General features: G+C 39.8%; 1 long non-coding RNA gene and 1 pseudogene across 5 annotated transcripts; both read right to left on the bottom strand.

The window, feature by feature from the left end:
* Nucleotides 1-331: 331 nt before the first annotated feature.
* LOC109210319 lies at nucleotides 332-1846 on the bottom strand (annotated as a pseudogene).
* Nucleotides 1847-8880: 7034 nt separating this feature from the next.
* On the bottom strand, nucleotides 8881-13519 carry LOC109210318. Of its 5 annotated transcripts, none has more exons than XR_002065530.1 (6): nucleotides 13377-13519; nucleotides 12867-13199; nucleotides 10845-12145; nucleotides 10661-10768; nucleotides 9642-9726; nucleotides 8881-9114 (listed from the first exon to the last, which is right to left on the bottom strand). It is a non-coding gene; the product is annotated as an uncharacterized LOC109210318 (long non-coding RNA). The 5 variants fall into 5 exon arrangements; XR_002065532.1 differs by having other exon boundaries at nucleotides 10661-10986; nucleotides 11358-12145; XR_002065531.1 differs by having other exon boundaries at nucleotides 10661-11458; nucleotides 11865-12145.
* Between the last annotated feature and the right edge of the window lie 5118 nt (nucleotides 13520-18637).

The following is an 18637-nucleotide window of genomic DNA, read 5'->3' as shown; positions in this document are numbered from 1 at the left end:
GTCGCTCATATCCGACCCGACCCAACCCGCCCGTTTGCCACTACTTAGCACTATGTTAATTTTTGTGTGTATGTGTGTTCATCGATCCAAAAGTGCATTAAAAAATCAAGCGACCTTAAAAACAGAATATAAATGTTAAACAACATTTCCCTTCTTTATATGACGGTTTACTTTAGACATGTTTTAAGATGTTAATTTGACACAGTAAAACAAAATACATATTTTTTTAAAAGTAGTAATTTAAGCGAAACGTTGTCAAATCAGAAGTTTTAATATTTGAATGATTAAGTAATTTTATTCTTGGATTTGTAAGTATACATACTAATATAAATTGAGTTTCAAAAGAACATTTGAGATATCCCAATACAAAAATATCGTATATCAAAGTAGTAATTAAGAAGATAAAGGATTTTGAGCTTGACTAGTACTGTCAAAGCATCCAATTATTACATCTACAATCTTAAGCAGAGTTGTTACAAAAAGCTTAGGCCATGAGTGAATAGAGAAGCAAAACTACTCATTCGAGTTTTGGGCAAACACAAGCCAATCTCTAAATCTCCATTCGACTTACTTAGGGACATCGTTACGCCATTGTCATTGTCGATAGAAACGAACTCTAACTTTTCTGGTCTTCCCCAACCAAAATCTACAGCATATAACTGAAACTGTTCGGTTCCAATCTACGGTGTTCAATTCCTTTGAAAACTCCCCATTCAAGATTGATTCCTCATCTTTCATCTTTTTCTTAATGGTTTCTCCAATTAATTCCACAGCAATTATAAAGCCTTCCTTTTCAGCTAAGTCACCATGCTTTGTTCTTGCAATGTACGCCAATACGCAATTTCCGAAGTAAGTTGGAGGAAGTGGCGGATTGAACCGCGCTCTCCAATCTGCAGCGAATACGAAGAACTCCACTCCATTCTCGTCTATCTCTTCCCCTATTGCAGCTTCTGATTTTATTAAACAAGTCCATATATAAGCACACGTTACTGTGAAAGATGTTACATGAGTTAGGTTCGGGCGTCTTGACAAAAGTAAGTTCTTGAACTTCCCGATGTCATCCTGTGTTATAGTAAATGTACCTCGAACTTTATCGGAAGGAGTCACAATGTCACGCATATCCAGTTTATTTTTCTTCATTTCATCCCATATTGACATCGCTTGTCCATGAGGGTCTTTGATTACGGACCTATCATAAAACGGAGTGAACTCATTAGCTAAGAGTTGCTCATCTCTACCGAATTTGTTGAGCAAAGCCCATGCCCTTACAAACCCTACTATGGTAGCTCCATCACCAACAACGTGATAGTTAGTGAAACCAATGGATATAATATGATTCGGGAAAAGAGTCACTTCAATGGCTAAGACCGGGGCTAATTGGACCCTTGATCCATGCCTAGGTCCTGCCAGCTGAGGAACGAAGTGATAAAAATCCTTAGCATTTCGAAGATCATTACCAATGAGACAATTAAAATGTATATCAGTCTCGGAAAAAGTAACAGATATAGAATCTCCCGTAACACAACGCAACTCGGGATAACCGCTCGAAGTTAGTGGACAGACAACATTGCCAGCTAAAGGTATGTAGTGTTTGAGAGCGAGGGAGAGTGAATCTTTAAGATTAGGAGCAATAGTTTGGACGAAATTGGATTTGGACACCGGGAATTTGTAGAATAGAATCCGCCGCATACGGTGGAAAGATAACCATACATAATCAAAATATGTGAGAGGAAGTGTCAGCTCAGCTGCACTGCCGGGAGGTGGCCCAACGTGACATTGCTCAATCACAGAAGCCATTATAAGATTAAGTTACAAAGTGCGCAATGGATGTTGGATTGGCTTATCAATATATGGAATTGCATGTGAATGGAAAGTTTGGTCTCTCGACTCTGATATGTACCTACTGGACAACACGGCAAAGCATAAAGTATGGCCAATAATATGGACGTCTTTCGTCTTTATTTCTCATCATTTTTGTTGTTGTCTCAAACGCCTATGGAAAGGCACCCATATGTGGCTGATATATATTGGGTTAGGCCAATTAGTTTGTTAGTCAATCATAGTTGATTAGTTGCTTGATCAATCAAATAGTACTGTTGGCCTAAATCAGCAAAACAATACTCTTAACGTGGTGTGTTATTGTCTGGTTTAGGCTAAATTAGCACAATTTTTCTCAAAAGACCTTACACCAATAAGAGATTTCTACACCTTATATGTAGCCTCCCAATTTTTGACGTGATATTGTCCGCTTTGGTTCAAACTCGCGTAGTCTTTCCCAAAAGGTCTCACACCTTTAAGAGATTCATACACCTTATATGTAGCCTTCCAAATCTTTTCAGCTTCCAATGTGGGACTTTATTCGCACACCCAATAACTTTCCCCTCGAACCAAGTTCCGCGTGGCCCATTACCACGATCCATGGGTCAATTTTCGAGATTTATTGTGTATCATCTACATCGTCAGAGTATTTATATAGCAAGTGAAGCCCGCAACTAGTTTCTTTTTGTGGATGTGTCTCCAAACTCGTAAGGGTAAGCAAATCTAGCCCCAAGCACCGGCCCGCACTATCACTTTGTCATCGCGAAACTCGTTTCACCTAACCTGGTTTTGATACTAGTAATTAAGCTAAATCAGTACAATATAATAGTGTCATATTGTCCGATTTGGATCAAGCCCGCATGGTTTTCTCCAAATGAACTTGCGTCATTAAAAGTTTCCTACACCGTATATGTAGCCTTCCGAGTTTTTTAACTAACCCAACAAGTACATTAAAATCTTGAAAACTTTATCATTCGCGTTGGATGGTGAATGAGTGAACGTTCAAACGAAATCAAACAGTTCATATATCTGCTTCAGAAAGTTTAGTCCACAAGTATATGTGAATATTTATGTCAAAAACAAAGCTGTAACTTTGATTTCTATTTCCAGAGACTACTTTACTATACCATATTAATTGAGGCTTTTTAGGTCGTTCGTCCAATTAATTTGTTGCTTATATAGTTCCACTCGTTTCTATTGTCTTTCAACCATTTTATCTCTGCCATAATTATATTGAGTTTTGTTGAATAATTTAGAATAAATGGTAAGTAATCCGTTATGACAAGTTAAATTATATTGATGGTATAATTTACCTCTTAGTGGATGGTCAATCGCTAGCATTGTGATTATGTACTGTTCATTTAGTTCCCTAACTCGTAAAGGGACCTCAGACATCCTTTGAGTAGTCTAGGCTAATATTTGAAAAGTTGCATATTCACTTACCGAGATTTGCCCTTGCCAGCTAAACAGGGGCCGAACATGGCCGGTTAGCTTGTATTAAGAAATCCGTTAAATATATATAAAAATTAAATTCAATTTTTTTTTGAGCAAACGGAAAATATTTATATTAAAAAGTTACGTAATACTTGGTACATCATACTCATAGTTTGTGTCACTTAGGACACTTTGATTTCCTAAGCTTGCTAATATATTCCAAGCATCTTGAGTTAAGTACTTCAAAAAAACACATTTTTCTTCTTGATCATTCCTTACAAAAGATTCAACATAAGTAGGAGGTAGTACAAAAACTTTTTTTCCTTTTGCTTGAATATTTGCCTCCTTAGCCAGATGATGTGTCACATTATTCCCTTGCCTGAATACGTGCCGTATGGGCATCACCTTCCCCTGGTGCATGAACAACCTGCATTCATTAATAAGATCCTCAAATAGTCTATTGCCGTGTTGTATAGTTTGTATCGCCTCCGTGCAATCTCTATCTATTTCCAGCGGGAATAATCCCCATTCATGAGCTGTTTGAAGTCCTTCCAGCAGTGCTTTAATTTCTGCTTCCAAAGAGCCCTTTGCATATATGGATTTTGTAAAGCCAACCACCCAATGTCCTTTTGTATTGCGGAATACACCTCCCAGGCCACACTTTTGATAGTTGTCCTTAATACTGGCATCAATATTTAATTTGAACCAGCCTTTAGGAGGTTTTTGCCATTTAACTTCCAATGGTATTTCCTTTAGTGGGACAAAGCTATTTTCAGTAAGAAGTGTGAATTCTGTGGCCTTTTGAATAATGTTGTTTATGTTAATAGGGTTGCTAGTGTTGTTTTGGTTATTTGAATTCCTGTTTATCCATATATCCCATAGGGCAAAAGGAAACAAAGAGTTCCACGTAATAAACTTATTTCTTAATGAGCAATCAAAATTTTTTAGTTGGAGAAGCCAGTGATCACCTGTTGGATCATAAAAATTTGACCAACCCATATTATCCCAAAATGGTTTGGTTGTTTTACAGTCAAAGAAAATATGAGTGATTGTTTCTTCTTCTCTTGAATCACTGTCACGCCCCAACCTCGGGAGGCGCGACCGGCGCTCGATCGAGTGAACCCAACCGAGCAAGCCTCATCACACACTTCCTACCCAACTCATCATGAACAAGATAGCCATGTTTCCTTTTTATTTAAGCAGGGAAAAGTAGTACGTTCAACAGTGTTAGTTCATTTTATATTACAAACTTAAACCGTAGTTAAAGTTAGTTTCCAAAATTCCCATAAAATTACAATTTATAGATAACATGGGTTTAGAATTACAACATAGTTCATGGACCCCTCAAACACCCGTACATAACCCACACACATGTCTACGGAGCCTCTAAGGATGTAAAAAGACAAGCATGACAGTGCCGGCAACAAGGCCCCGGCTATACCTCAAAAGTAGGAGCCTACGACAAAAGATGTGTAATCTAACCCCTTGAAGGAGAAAGGGGCTCACCCAAACATCGGAAGAAGGTACTCCGCTACACGCGATCAACACTATCTGCAATGGAGCCACCTACATTCATTAAACAATTGTAGCACCCCCGGCAAAAGGGACGTTAGTACCATGGAATAGTACTAGTATGTATAACTAAACTCCATCTAGTTAGAAAGAACTTCCATACAAGAATAAAGCAATGATAAGTACAACTCAAAGGGGACTTTAAATGGCCACACATTTACAAATAAAGGCAGCATACAATTTTCACATTGTGTTTCCATAGCTTTTTTTTTTGGCATCTCATGCTGTTCGTCTTTGTTCACATTACCACCGCTAACTTGAGCGGAGTCCGATCTCGACCCGATCGGCTAGGTCGCCTCATTTGAGATGTTCACTTCAATCACAATTTCGTTACCACCATGTGCGTAGCATGGCATCCGATCTCGACCCGATCGGCTAGGCCGCCCTACCAAGGCGTTTCCCTTTTTCATCAATCATCTCGTTTCAATCTTTGTTTCTCATCACTCATTTCATAGGCACTTTGGGCCACAACTGTCACATCATATATTCGGCACTAGGCCACATCTCACATCATTCCCAATTTCAATGCTAGGTTTGTAATTTAGGAAAATGGGTGTATGCAAGAGTAATTTAAATTGCAAGCATAGATAAGATTTCACATAGATGGCACAACATATGAAAATTCGATTTTTTAAGGTCTAGGCATTTCAATTCATGATCCATAGTCCTAGCACCTTTCTTTAAGTTATCAAGAATAGAATGTTAATCATATTAAGATATATTTTCCACGCATATGAGATTGTAGCACCAATTAAAGTGAAATAACAATCAGTACAACAATTCAATTTTGATCTTACCATATTCACACAACCACCAATAAAGCTCAATTTCTAAAAGACGGGGTTTTTGCCATACATACCTCAACCAAGCTTTCCTTAATCCTATAAGGTTCCGGAATGTTCGAACTTCAATCTATTTAAGTAATATAGCAAACTTCAACTCATAATCAGGAAAAGATCATAATCTAGGCTCTCTTGAGCATTTTATCGAGCATTTTAGTGTTCATTAAGGCCTTATGGTTCTTTTATGCAAGATTATACTAGCCCATTACCCATTCCTCTTTATTTATACTTTCCCCATATTCTTCAGGAACACATGCATGCAATGCAATCCCCCTTATCCCCATGAATTACCTCACTAATGACCCCTTATAGCTATGTGTAAAAGTGAGAGCTGAGGCGATGAAGTCTTACCTCTTTGGATGAAGTTTTAGGTCCCTCACTTGATTATCTTCAATGATTCAACAAGAATTCATGGAGCAATTTTGATGGGAAGCACTTTCCCTCTCTTAGACCCCTCTCTCTCACTCTAGAAGTATCAGGAAAATGGCTCAAAATAACCTATTGCACCGGATATAACGACATGGGGTCGGGTTTAAAATTTAGAAAATTGGAGCCCCGACTCAGGTCTGCGATCGCATTTGCGATCGCGAAGCTGACATGTGGCCCGCATAATGGACCGCAAAATGCTCCCCAAAAATCTGAGGATACTGTTTGGGTATGCGACGGAAATGCGGTCCGTATACCCGTTCTGCGGTCGCATAATGCACCCAAGAACTGCCCCTCACAAAATTCTAAGGAAATTTTGCGACGACTATGCGGTCCGCATGTTGGTTATGCGATCGCATAATCAACCGCATAGTTGACCTCAATTTTGTCCAACACACTGACTCACTCTGCGGCGGATATGCGGTCCGCATACCTGATATGCGACCGCATTCTCGACCGCATAATTGCACCTTTCTGGAAAACTTTAAATTCTTGACTTTTAAATGCATAGATCAGTACAAAAGGGGTCCGAACCGCGGCGAGGTTGCTCGCCGCGAGGAATTTTTAGGAATCTCTAACACCTAATCCTAATGTAGCATTACGAGACTCGGGTTTTGAGTGGAAATTTACACGGGGCCTTACATCCTCCCCCGCTTAAGATCATTCGTCCTCGAATGAGGATCGAGGTTCACTTATTAACAGTTTCATGCAATTTTCTGCCTCTTTGCAACCTAAAACATATTAATAGTCTCCAAATTCGGCTAACTCCCCAAATTTTCCGAAAATTTTGCCAGAGTTTACTTTGTATTTAGGCATATCCACCTGACAGAGAGCCCCAGAAACGTATCCTAACAGCATGAACATATTTCATAGACATAATATAACTTATACCACATTAACCATGGCCGTATAGGCAACACATATAACTAAAATGGAACAGTTTCACATAGATTAAATCAAAAGATAAGAGTTCGTAGGAACCAAATGCATAAGAGCTATTGCATGACTATTCAAACAAATGTGGGTACTTCTTTTTCATTTCATCCTCGGCTTCCCAAGTGGCTTCCTCAACTTGCCGGTTCCGCCATAACACTTTCACGGATGCAATTTCCTTATTCCTCAATTTCCGAACTTGCCTATCAAGAATGGCAACTGGAACTTCTTCATATTATAGCTCTTGATTAACCTCAATCGTTTCAACTGGCAGAATAGTGGATGGATCTCCCACTACCTTCCTCAACATAGACACATGAAAGACCGGGTGTACCAATGACATCTCGGGTGGCAGCTCGAGCTTGTATGCCACCTGACCAATCCTCTGAATGATTCTGTATGGTCCGACATACCTCGGACTCAATTTTCCCTTCTTCCCAAACCGCATGATACCCTTCATAGGGGAAACCTTCAAAAATACCCAATCATCTTCTTTGAACTCCAAATCCCTGCGGCGAACATCCGAGTAAGACTTTTGACGACTCTGAGCAGTTTCAACCTCTCCTTGATAATCTTGACTTTCTCCATGGCCTGATGCACGAGGTCCGACCCTATCAATTGCGCTTCTCGAACCACCCAATGGGAGACCTGCATCTCCTACCATACAATGCCTCGAATGGTGCCATCTGGATACTAGCACGGAAGCTTTTGTTGTAAGCAAATTCTATGAGAGACAAATGGTCATCCCAGCTACCTTTGAAATCAAGAGTACAAGCACGCAACATGTCCTCAAGCGTCTGAATAGTCCGCTCTGCTTGCCCATCGGTTTGAGGATGAAAAGTTGTGCTAAGATTTACCTGCGTACCCAAACCTTGCTGAAACATCTTCCAAAAGTTGGTTGTGAACTGACCCCCTCGATCTGAAATGATTGAGACTGGACTGCCATGCAGCCTGACTATTTCCTTGATATACAACTATGCATACTGTTCCGCTGTGTCGGTAGATTTAACTGGCAAGAAGTACGCTGATTTCGTGAGTCGATCCACGATTACCCAAATTTAGTCGAACTTGCGCGGAGTGCGCGATAATCCTACCACAAAATCCATGTTAATCATTTCCCATTTCCACATCGAAATTTCTATGCTTTGAGCCAACCCACCGGGCCTTTGATGTTCGGCCTTCACTTGCTGACAATTCGAACATTTAGCCACAAAGTCCGCCACCTCCCTCTTCATGTTGTTCCACCAATAAATCTCCTTGAGATCATGATACATTTTCGTAGAACCTGGGTGCACGGCACTACAACAAAAAAGGTGTTTAGCGGCAATACAAAACGGCTTTAGCGGCAATAACTATAGCCGCTATATCCTTTACCGGCCATTGGCGTTTAGCCGCTGATGTTGGGGTCGGCAAAGCCTTTAGCGGCCTTTATGACAAAAGCTGGTAAAATATATGATTTATTGCCGCCAAAAACAATTAACTTTAACGGCAATTATTTGCGGCAATTATGATGGCTTCTAAACCCAATCTAAAAATGGCTAATTATGCTCATTTAGCGTCATTTTAAATAGCCGCTAAATTTAAAATAATTATCGCTAAAAGTTCGTATATTTAATGGTAATTATTTTGTGGTAATTAAAATTGCAATAGTATCCCTTCTGAAAATGTCTTAGTTTGCCCTTTTAGGATCCATTTCAATGGCTGATCCATTCAACTAAATTGTCGCTAAAAGTCAATATCTTTAACAACAATTATTTTTAGTGCTAAAAGTCAAAAACTGTAACATAAATAATTTAGGCACCATTAATAATAGTTACTACATTCATCCAAAATATGTCCAAACAATAAAATTTATTAATATTAATTAAAAAATATAATATATCTTACTAATTCTTAAAAAACAAACAGAAGTACTAATAAAAAAATCAATGTCACATTAACTTAAAAAATAAACTTATCTTGTTTGAATTGAATAGCTAATGCTATTATATAACTAATCTTGAGGAATGATAGTCTTCAAATAATTTCCGCAACTTTTAATCATATTCAAATCTTCTACCCGCTGAACTATTGAAAATCAGAGTGTGACCTGAAATTATAAAAAAATTGTGTCAAAAAAGATAAAATATAATGTGAGAAAATATATTGAAGATTCCATCACTGTCAGTCTATCATATTCTTTTTCAGCCAACTCCCTCACCTAACATTTATTAGCAAAAATGACTACATGGATTAATAGGCGAGCAAAATGGATGTGCAAATAATGAAAGAGAGATTCTTTCTATGTTATAATCGAGAAGGAACAAAAAAAAAATCAAAAGCAGAATGTTATCTTGGAGAAGTAAAAGGAAGTTGCACGCCAAGTTCATTAGCAAATGTTATAGTTGCCAAGTCTTTTCCTTAAACATAGATACTAGATATGCTTACATGCTATTAATGAAGCTCCCAAATAGGTGACAGAAAATTATGCACAATAACCTTGATAAAACCATAGGCATACTCATATTGTATGTGTCACAAAGTAGTTGAAATTAAATTTCTCTATAAATTATAGCCAACTTAAGAATAATTATTCTGATAAGACATACGGCAGATGACATGATAAAACTAGCTTACCTCAAGCAATCCACTATAAATTGTCATACAATGGGATGATTAAGTTGAAGGTGTTTCCACATCCTGAGTAGTTGTAGAATTCTCCCTGCAAAGCCATGAGAAGTATATTTATCATGGAGTCCGAGAGTTAAAGTCCAAGGTTTAATATAGTAATTCTAAATTACTTCAGAAAATAAAACTTTCCTTCTTAACGAAGTGAACTTGAAGGAAGAACATGTTTACTAATGTTTAAATAATAGATTGTTTTTCCTATTACAACTTTGTTGACACACCAGATCCTTTATACATACATATTCTCTACCAGTGGAAAGACAATGACCCTGGAATGAGTATAGCAAGAAACTACACACGACTCAGCATCTTGTGAGTCCCTATTCTTCATAGAAAAGCACCAACCAAGAAAGAAGCCACACAACATCACAAAACTCCAAGCAACCAAATGTTGTAACTCTTCTGGTATGACTTTCTTTGGCAGCCATTACACAAGCTTTTATATTTAAGTTCACCCATTGGGCAGCAGTTTATAGCACTACACAAAGCCTCTCAATTTTAGTGCTTTAACCAGGATGACAGGATTGAAAGGCATGACTCATTGCTGACGTAGTTGCACCATAGTTTCCGTCACTAAAGCGCTTACCGCCATAAAATGAAGCCTCACAACTTAACAGTTTCATCTATTAAGACTTTGATGAACTGAGGGATATAGAGAACATAATAATCTTAAGGTGGAGAATACCACATTGCAGGGTTTAATTATTTTCTTTTATTAATTAAGTAAAAGCAATTGCACGGTTAATTATCTTAGAATAGCAAAAAGTATATTTCAATGATTCGAAGAACTAATCAATTTCAAAACAGCGGAGCAACTTCACAATAAAATTGTTTAGAGAAAGCAAAGGATTCTATATATGGAACTTAAAGCAGACTATGGACTCTCTTTTTTTCCCTTTCAAAAAACTGAGCTAAAAAACTAACACCAACAATAGAGACGTGCAATGGATTAGTAGTGACAATCGTACCTTAGGAGCTAGCATATAAAATACACTGTTGTCAATTCCTCTAAATGATACAATGGGACCATTTTCATTTCCTTCGGCAGTGTGATTGAAAACAACATCCATGATAACCTGCCAATGAACAGTCAGAAGAGAATATACCAAATTTTGGAGAACAAACCCATAGTTTTCTCCAGTAATTAGTCACCTCGATTCCACATTTATGTGCTTCCTTAACAAGATACTTAAACTCGTTTATTGCGCAGAGGCCACAATTACTTAGACTAGCAGATGAGTACCTTCCCATTGGAGAAAAGAAATTGACAGTAGAATAGCCCCAAAAGTTAAACCTAGAACGATAAAATCCCATAAGATAAAATTGACCACAAAGTTGATATTTTCTTGAGATTCCCCTATTTTCATAAAGCGGTTAATATCTTCAAAAAGTGCAGTGCTCGGATTAAAACATTAATTTATGGAACAACATGAAAAAAAAAATATGTCAAGCCACTGTCAAGGATATATACCGCTAACTAAAGGGATATCATTAGCATTGTATAGCTACTATCTAGTCATGTACAGGCAGCTTAGAACACAATGAATAAGTTCGTACGTCAACTGTGCCATGTTCAGTCTTATTGTCTAATTAAGCCTAAAATATCTTCAAATGTATGTGTGTGACTGTTATCATCATATGATCATAGAGTCATTGTCGCACTACCCAATGCAGAAATATCAGGCTCAGTAAATCCTCTTTAAAGTCGTCGGCTTCAGTATAGCAGCTTCTGTTGATGTTTTTGTCCTCTTTGAGAATCTTTGTGGCTGAAGATGTTTTATGATAGAAACTTTCAGTACAATACACACAATGAACCCAAGTTCATCAACCGAAAGAAAATATACACACACAGAGAGTACTTGCAGAACAAAAATACATAAACCCAAGTTCATCGATCGAAAGAAAATAATCTCAGGAATAACATGCATCTACCTAAGTACTTAAGATTGTTTATTCTCTGGAAGCTTTAATATTTAAGTTCTCTGGAAAAATTAGACATAAAACTACAAAAGGAAGAGTAAGGCCATTGGAAGAAAAAAGAACCCAAACTGGCATCCATTAGCATTTTATAGAGGAGTTAGAGCACATACTTTTCTGCGCTTGGGCATTGCATAAGACGGTCACACCGTAACAGATATAAAAAATTAAACAGAAAAAGAGAGAAGTAATTACCTCCAAACACAGGGAACAAACCTTAGAAGTAGAGCACTATGAATACCAATTCTTCCACCATGTGTTTGCCAGTTGGACTCCTTGGAGCACAATGAATATCACAACATAAGATCTATTACCCATAAGTTCGTACCCATGTTCATCCCCCCAAACTCTCACTTCTAAAATATAGTAAAATATGACTCAAAGTTGAGCTAAGACAACTGCTAGGTGCAGAAAATAGTCACTAACCATTGATGATTTATTCTGGATCAATCACTAGGGGGAAAAAGACAAAGCTCCTGCAATTTCAGAAAAAGAAGTTAGTCAAGCAAGTAATGAACATAACATCATGAAATGAAGGAATGTTAGTAGAAAGAAATTAATTAACATCTTATAGTACATTCAATTCTTATGAGAAAAATAGAATATAAAAAGGTCATTTAGTTATATGAGAATCAATAAACCAATACTGAAGTTCTTAGAAAATGATACCGAGAAAATGGTAATTGTTCTGGTTTGGAGTTCCAATGCCACATTTTCAATTAAATATTGCAAATTTGAGTGAGATTATTTTGATGAAATGAATTATAAAATTAATTTCCTTTCTCTTTTTTATTCCTTCCTTCAGTGAAGTCTTTATCTTAAAAAGTTAATGGACTAACTACTAACTAGAAATAGAATCAATAAATTATAAGGAAATGGGTCAAAACAACAACAACAACAACAACCACCCAGTGGAATTTCAATAAACTATAAGGAAACATGTCAAAACAATAACAACAACAACAACAACAACAAGCACTCAGTGGAGTCCCACAAATGTGATTTGGGGAGGTAGTGTGTACATGTTCTTAAAAGTGGACATGTTCTTTAAACTGACTAAAAATAAAAGGGCCACGTAAGATCAATAGGGGAGTAATAACTAAGATAAACATAGCAAACAAGTTGTACTATGCATAAACAGAAACATACATTTGTCCAGACACTAGATATATAAATGACTCGAAGAGGTAATTATACCATTCTCTGCAGCTTCCATAAGTTGGGGTTTCTCCTTAAAGGTTCATAACCAAGAAGCCGTGGAATTTTCCTCTTCATAAAGCGTATCACATAATACAATACATAGCCATATATTGCAGTTCTAATTAAGAACCAAAGATACCACTGCAATTCATCTGTTTTTCTTGATCTGAAACTCATTTCAGCTTCAGATTGCCATTTCAAGTACCAAGTTGAGGCAACAGATCGATCGACATACTTTGGCCAAGCCATACCCAGCCGCATCCTCAGTTGACAAGGAAAAAATCAAAGAAAAAGTACCTTACATGAAAAGGGGACAAATTCCGCTTTAACCTAGCAGACAGAAATTTTGTCCACATGTTAAAACAAATTTGAGAATTTATGTTCCACTATTTGTAACTTCTCATTTGAAATACTTTAGTTTGTATGTAGATGGACTCATAAATAACTTCAATCAGTGTTACCTTAAGAAATATTAAGTGAAAGAGATGGAGAGAGATAGAGGAATACCTGAGATTTTGGTAATCCTAAAGAGACTGAAGATAGAGACCGGCGATTTAACACCGAAGCACCTATGATTGAAGGTGGAAAAAACTGAGGCTTGCTTTGGCGATATGAATTTGGGGGCTGAGGGCTTTCTATTGCGCGCTTACACTAAGGCATGGTTTTTTTGAAAAAGATGAAAACTTTGAAAAAATATATAAAAATACTTAACTTATGAAAAATAGGAGGGAGATGAAAAAGAATATAGACGGAGTAAAATCAGAAGGAGGGAAGATTTAAAATAATTATAAAAAGCATAACTTTTAATGGCCATTGTTTTTCAATTGCCAGTAAAAATGTGTTCTTTATAGGCAAATATTCTATTGCCGGTAACATTGGACCTTCATAGAATCAATACCGGCAATTAATGTATTGCCATTAAATGATTGCCGCTAAAGGTCATTTTTGTAGTAGTATACCTGGAAGTGTGAGCCTCTGCCATGATCCTTTCCCGAAGACCGTCAATATCAGGAACACATAGGCGGTCTTGGTACTGTAGGGTACCATCATTCATGCCTATGGAAAAAATTATGATTTTGTGTCTATGAATTCCCTCCTTCAGCTGTGCCAATAATGGATCGTTGAACTGTTTTTCTTTAACCTCTGCCACGAGCGACAATTCAGCTCTATTCTGCACAACTATCCCTCCTTCACTAGAGTCCGCAAGGCGAACTCCCAAACTAGCCAACTGGTGAACCTACCTCGCCAACGGCCTCTGGTATGCCTCCATATGAGCTAAGCTCCCCATAGATTTTCGACTAAGAGCATCCGCTACAACATTAGCCTTTCCCGGGTGATAGAGAATATCGATGTCGTAGTCCTTGAGTAACTCTAACCATCTTCTCTGTCTCAGATTCAACTCCTTCTGCTTGAAAATATGTTGAAGGCTCTTGTGGTCCGTGAATACATCCACATGGACCCCATATAGATAATGTCGCCAAATTTTTAGCGCAAACACCACTGCCGCCAGCTCTAAGTCATGAGTTGGATAATTCTTTTCATGATTCTTGAGCTGCCTGGAAGCGTAAGCTATAACCTTGCCATGTTGCAATAACACACACCCAAGCCCGACTCTTGAAGCATCGCAATACACCACCAAACCCTCTATACCCTCTGGCAGGGCTAATACCGGTGCTGATGTCAACCTTGATTTTAATTCTTGGAAACTCCTCTCACAAGCATCAGACCATTGGAATTTAACTGCTTTCTGCGTCAATTTGGTCAATGGAGAGGCAAGAGTGGAAAATCCCTCCACAAATCTCCTGTAGTACCCAGCCAAACCCAAGAAACTACGAATCTCTGTTGGAGTGGTAGGTCTAGGCCATTTTTTCACTGCAGCAACCTTTTGAGGATCAACCATAATCCCTTCCCTGGAGACGACATGACCCAAGAACGCGACAAATTCAAGCCAAAATTCACATTTTGAAAATTTTGCATACAATTGATGTTGCTGAAGAGTCTGCAAAATTGCCATGAGATGGTCAGCATGGTCCTCTCGACTTCGGGAATACACAAGAATATAGTCAATGAACACTATCACAAAGGAGTCTAGAAAAGGCTTGGAGACTCGATCCATAAGATCCATGAAAGCTGCCGGGGCATTGTTAGCCCAAAACACATCACCATAAATTCAAAGTGCCCATACCGAGTCCTGAAGGCTATTTTTGGAATATCCCGCTCCCTTATCTTCAATTGATGATACCCGGACCGCAAGTTAATCTTTGAGAAACACGTAGCGCCTTACAATTGGTCAAACAAGTCATTCTTGGCAGAGGGTATTTGTTTTTGATTGTGACCATGTTGAGTTGCCGGTAGTCAATACACATCCACAAAGACCCATCTTTCTTCCTTACAAATAAGACCGGTGCGCCCCAAGGTGACACACTTGGCCGGATGAAACCCTTTTCTAGCAAATCCTTCAATTGTTCCTTTAACTCTTTCAGTTCTGCCGATGCCATTCTGTAAGGTGGAGTTGATATAGGCTGCGTGCCTGGCATCACATCGATCCTAAAATTAATCTCCCTGTCTGGAGGAATCCCAGGGAGCTCATCTGGAAAGACATCCGGAAATTCATTCACAACGGGTACAGACTCAAGGCTAAGCGCATCGGCATTGGTGTCCGTGACCCGAACTAAATGATAGATACACCCCTTCTTGATCATCCTCGCGGCCTTAAGGTAGGAAATAAACCGACCTCTAGGCACTACATTATCTCCCTCCCATTCCCTCCCATTCAATAACAGGCTCATTAGGAAATTCAAGCCTCATAGTTCTAGTCCGATAATCAATTTTGGCAAAGCATGAATAAAGCCAATCCATTCCCATTATTACATCAAAGTTGACCATTCCTAACTCAATAAGATTGGCCGTGGTATCCCTACCCCGTACCGTAACAACACAACCTCTATAGACTCGAGCAGCCGTGATAGACTCACCAACTGGAGTAGACACCAAAAATCACTCATGAAGCTGATCCGGTTCTATCCCAAATTCCATGGCAACAAAAAGGGTAACATAGGACAAGGTGGAACCGGGGTCAATAAGTGCATACACATCATGAGATTGAATAGTCAGAATACCTGTAACAACATCTAGAGAAAACAACATCTGGAGAAACCTCAGCAGTTTGGCGACCACTCATAGCATAGAATCGGTTGGGTCCTCCTCAACACTGCGCACCACCCCTAGCTGCACCACACCCTGCGGGTGCTGGGGTACCTCGAGCTGGAGAAGGTGCTGAAGATGTATCAGCTGCAGGACTAGATGGTTGTGCTGTGCCCCTACCCGCTCCCTGGCGGGATACACGACAATGCCTCTAAATATGACCCCTCATCCCACATCCATAGCATATAGGTAACTCCAAATACCAAGTTCCTGAGTGCATCTTCCCGCACCTAGGGCACGGGGACCTCTGCTACTGCTGGGACCTCTCTCATGTCCGACCCCGCTGATGGGATCCCCTGTTGCCCTGACCGGGCCTGAAATGACTCCACTGCTGCTGGACGGGACCTGATGGCGGTGCACTGGCTGAAGACTGTGCAATAGACTGGGAAAGCCCTGATGATCCCCCCCCTGAAAGCTGATCTTCCCCCACCCAGTGACTCTCCCATGTTGCCCGTAGACCGGGCCTTTCTGTTACCCTCTCTCTCCATCCTGTTCTTCAGTTTATGGTTCTCTGTGGCCTGAGCAAATGCTACCATCTTCCCATAGTTCATGTCAGAATTCAATGCAGCCGTAGAAGCCTCATTAATAGTCAGAGAGTTAAGGCTATGAACAAACCGGCGCACCCTAGCCTCCATTGTGGGCAACATATGAATGGCATACTTGGACAAGCGAGCAAACTCCATGTGGTACTCCCATACACTTCGGTTACCTTATTTCAAGTTTTCAAGCTCTGCTGCACGGGCTGCCCTTGTCTCGGCAGGCAGGAAATGGTCTATAAATGCATCGGCAGACTCGTTCCACCTTGCCGGAGAGCGTCCCTCCTCACGGGAATCTTCCCACAACTCAAACCACGAGTAGGCCACCCCTTTCAGACGGTAAGCAGCCAACTCTACTCTCTCTGTCTCAGTTGCACGCATAACCCTGAGGGTCTTGTGCATCTCATCAATAAAATCCCGAGGGTCCTCTTCCGGATTGGCACCCGTAAACACTGGAGTGTCTAACTAAAGAAATTTGTTCACCCTGGAACTGGTGGTATCCCCTTGCTGGCTAGATGAACTGGGCACAACATTTGACCTCTGGGCCTGAGAGGTCACTAGCGGGGTCAGCATCTGGATAGCTCCCCTAAGATCCCCATCAAAAATACCAGAATCAGAAACGAGGGCTGGAGGCGGGACTGAGGTATCATCGGGGGGAATAGTAGCATCCCCCGCAGGTGTAGGAGCTGGGGTAGTCTGCTTTGGAATAGAAGAATCAGGCAGAGTGATAGCAGGGTGGCTACCCTCACCCACAGTATCAAGTAACGATTCATCAGCCACTCCTGAGGTGGCATTGGTTCCTTGGCCAATTTTTGCCTTCTTCTTAGGTGCCATTTACTGAAAGATAGAGCAACGTACTAGTTAGAGGAAGAAATAGTATCATAATTTCCGCACGATCAAGAATACCAAAGAAGGGTGTTGTTCCTAATGCCCGAGTAGCCTCCAACTTATAGATGTGGTCGACTACACACCGATAAGAAGGACTCTACTAGACACGGCTCCGAGATATCCTAGGACACTTTGAAACCTTAGGCTCTGATACCAAGTTTGTCACGCCCCAACCTCGGGAGGCGCGACCGGCGCTCGATCGAGTGAACCCAACCGAGCAAGCCTCATCACACACTTCCTATCCAACTCATCATGAACAAGATAGCCATGTTTCCTTTTTATTTAAGCAGGGAAACGTAGTACATTCAACAGTGTTAGTTCATTTTATATTACAAACTTAAACCGTAGTTAAAGTTAGTTTCCGAATTCCCATAAAATTACAATTTATAGATAACATGGGCTTAGAATTACAACATAGTTCATGGACCCCTCAAACACCCGTACATAACCCACACACATGTCTACGGAGCCTCTAAGGAAGTAAAAAGACAAGCACGACACTGCCGGCAACAAGGCCCCGGCTATACCTCAAAAGTAGGAGCCTACGACAAAATATGTGTAATCTAACCCCTTGAAGGAGAAAGGGGCTCACCCAAACTTCGGAAGAAGGTACTCTGCTACACGCGATCAACACTATCTACAATGGAGCCACCTACAGTCATTAAACAAATGTAGCGCCCCCGGCAAAAGGGACGTTAGTACCATGGAATAGTACTAGTATGTATAACTAAACTCCATGTAGTTAGAAAGAACTTCCATACAAGAATAAAGCAATGATAAGTACAACTCAAAGGGGACTTTAAATGGCCACACATTTACAAATAAAGGAAGCATACAATTTTCTCATTGTGTTTCCATAGCTTTTTTTTTGGCATCTCATGCTGTTCGTCTTTGTTCACATTACCACCGCTAACTTGAGCGGAGTCCGATCTCGACCCGATCGGCTAGGTCGCCTCACTTGAGAAGTTCACTTCAATCACAAATTCATTACCACCATGTGCGTAGCACAGCGTCCGATCTCGGCCCGATCGGCTAGGCCGCCCTACCAAGGCGTTTCCCTTTTTCATCAATCCTCTTGTTTCAATATTTGTTTCCAATCACTCATTTCATAGGCACTTTGGGCCACAACTGTCACATCAT

Source organism: Nicotiana attenuata, unplaced genomic scaffold (assembly GCF_001879085.1).
Source record: "Nicotiana attenuata strain UT unplaced genomic scaffold, NIATTr2, whole genome shotgun sequence".
NCBI lineage: Eukaryota > Viridiplantae > Streptophyta > Magnoliopsida > Solanales > Solanaceae > Nicotiana > Nicotiana attenuata.
Note: the sequence above shows the minus strand (reverse complement) of the source record. Positions and strands in the feature narration are given on the sequence as shown.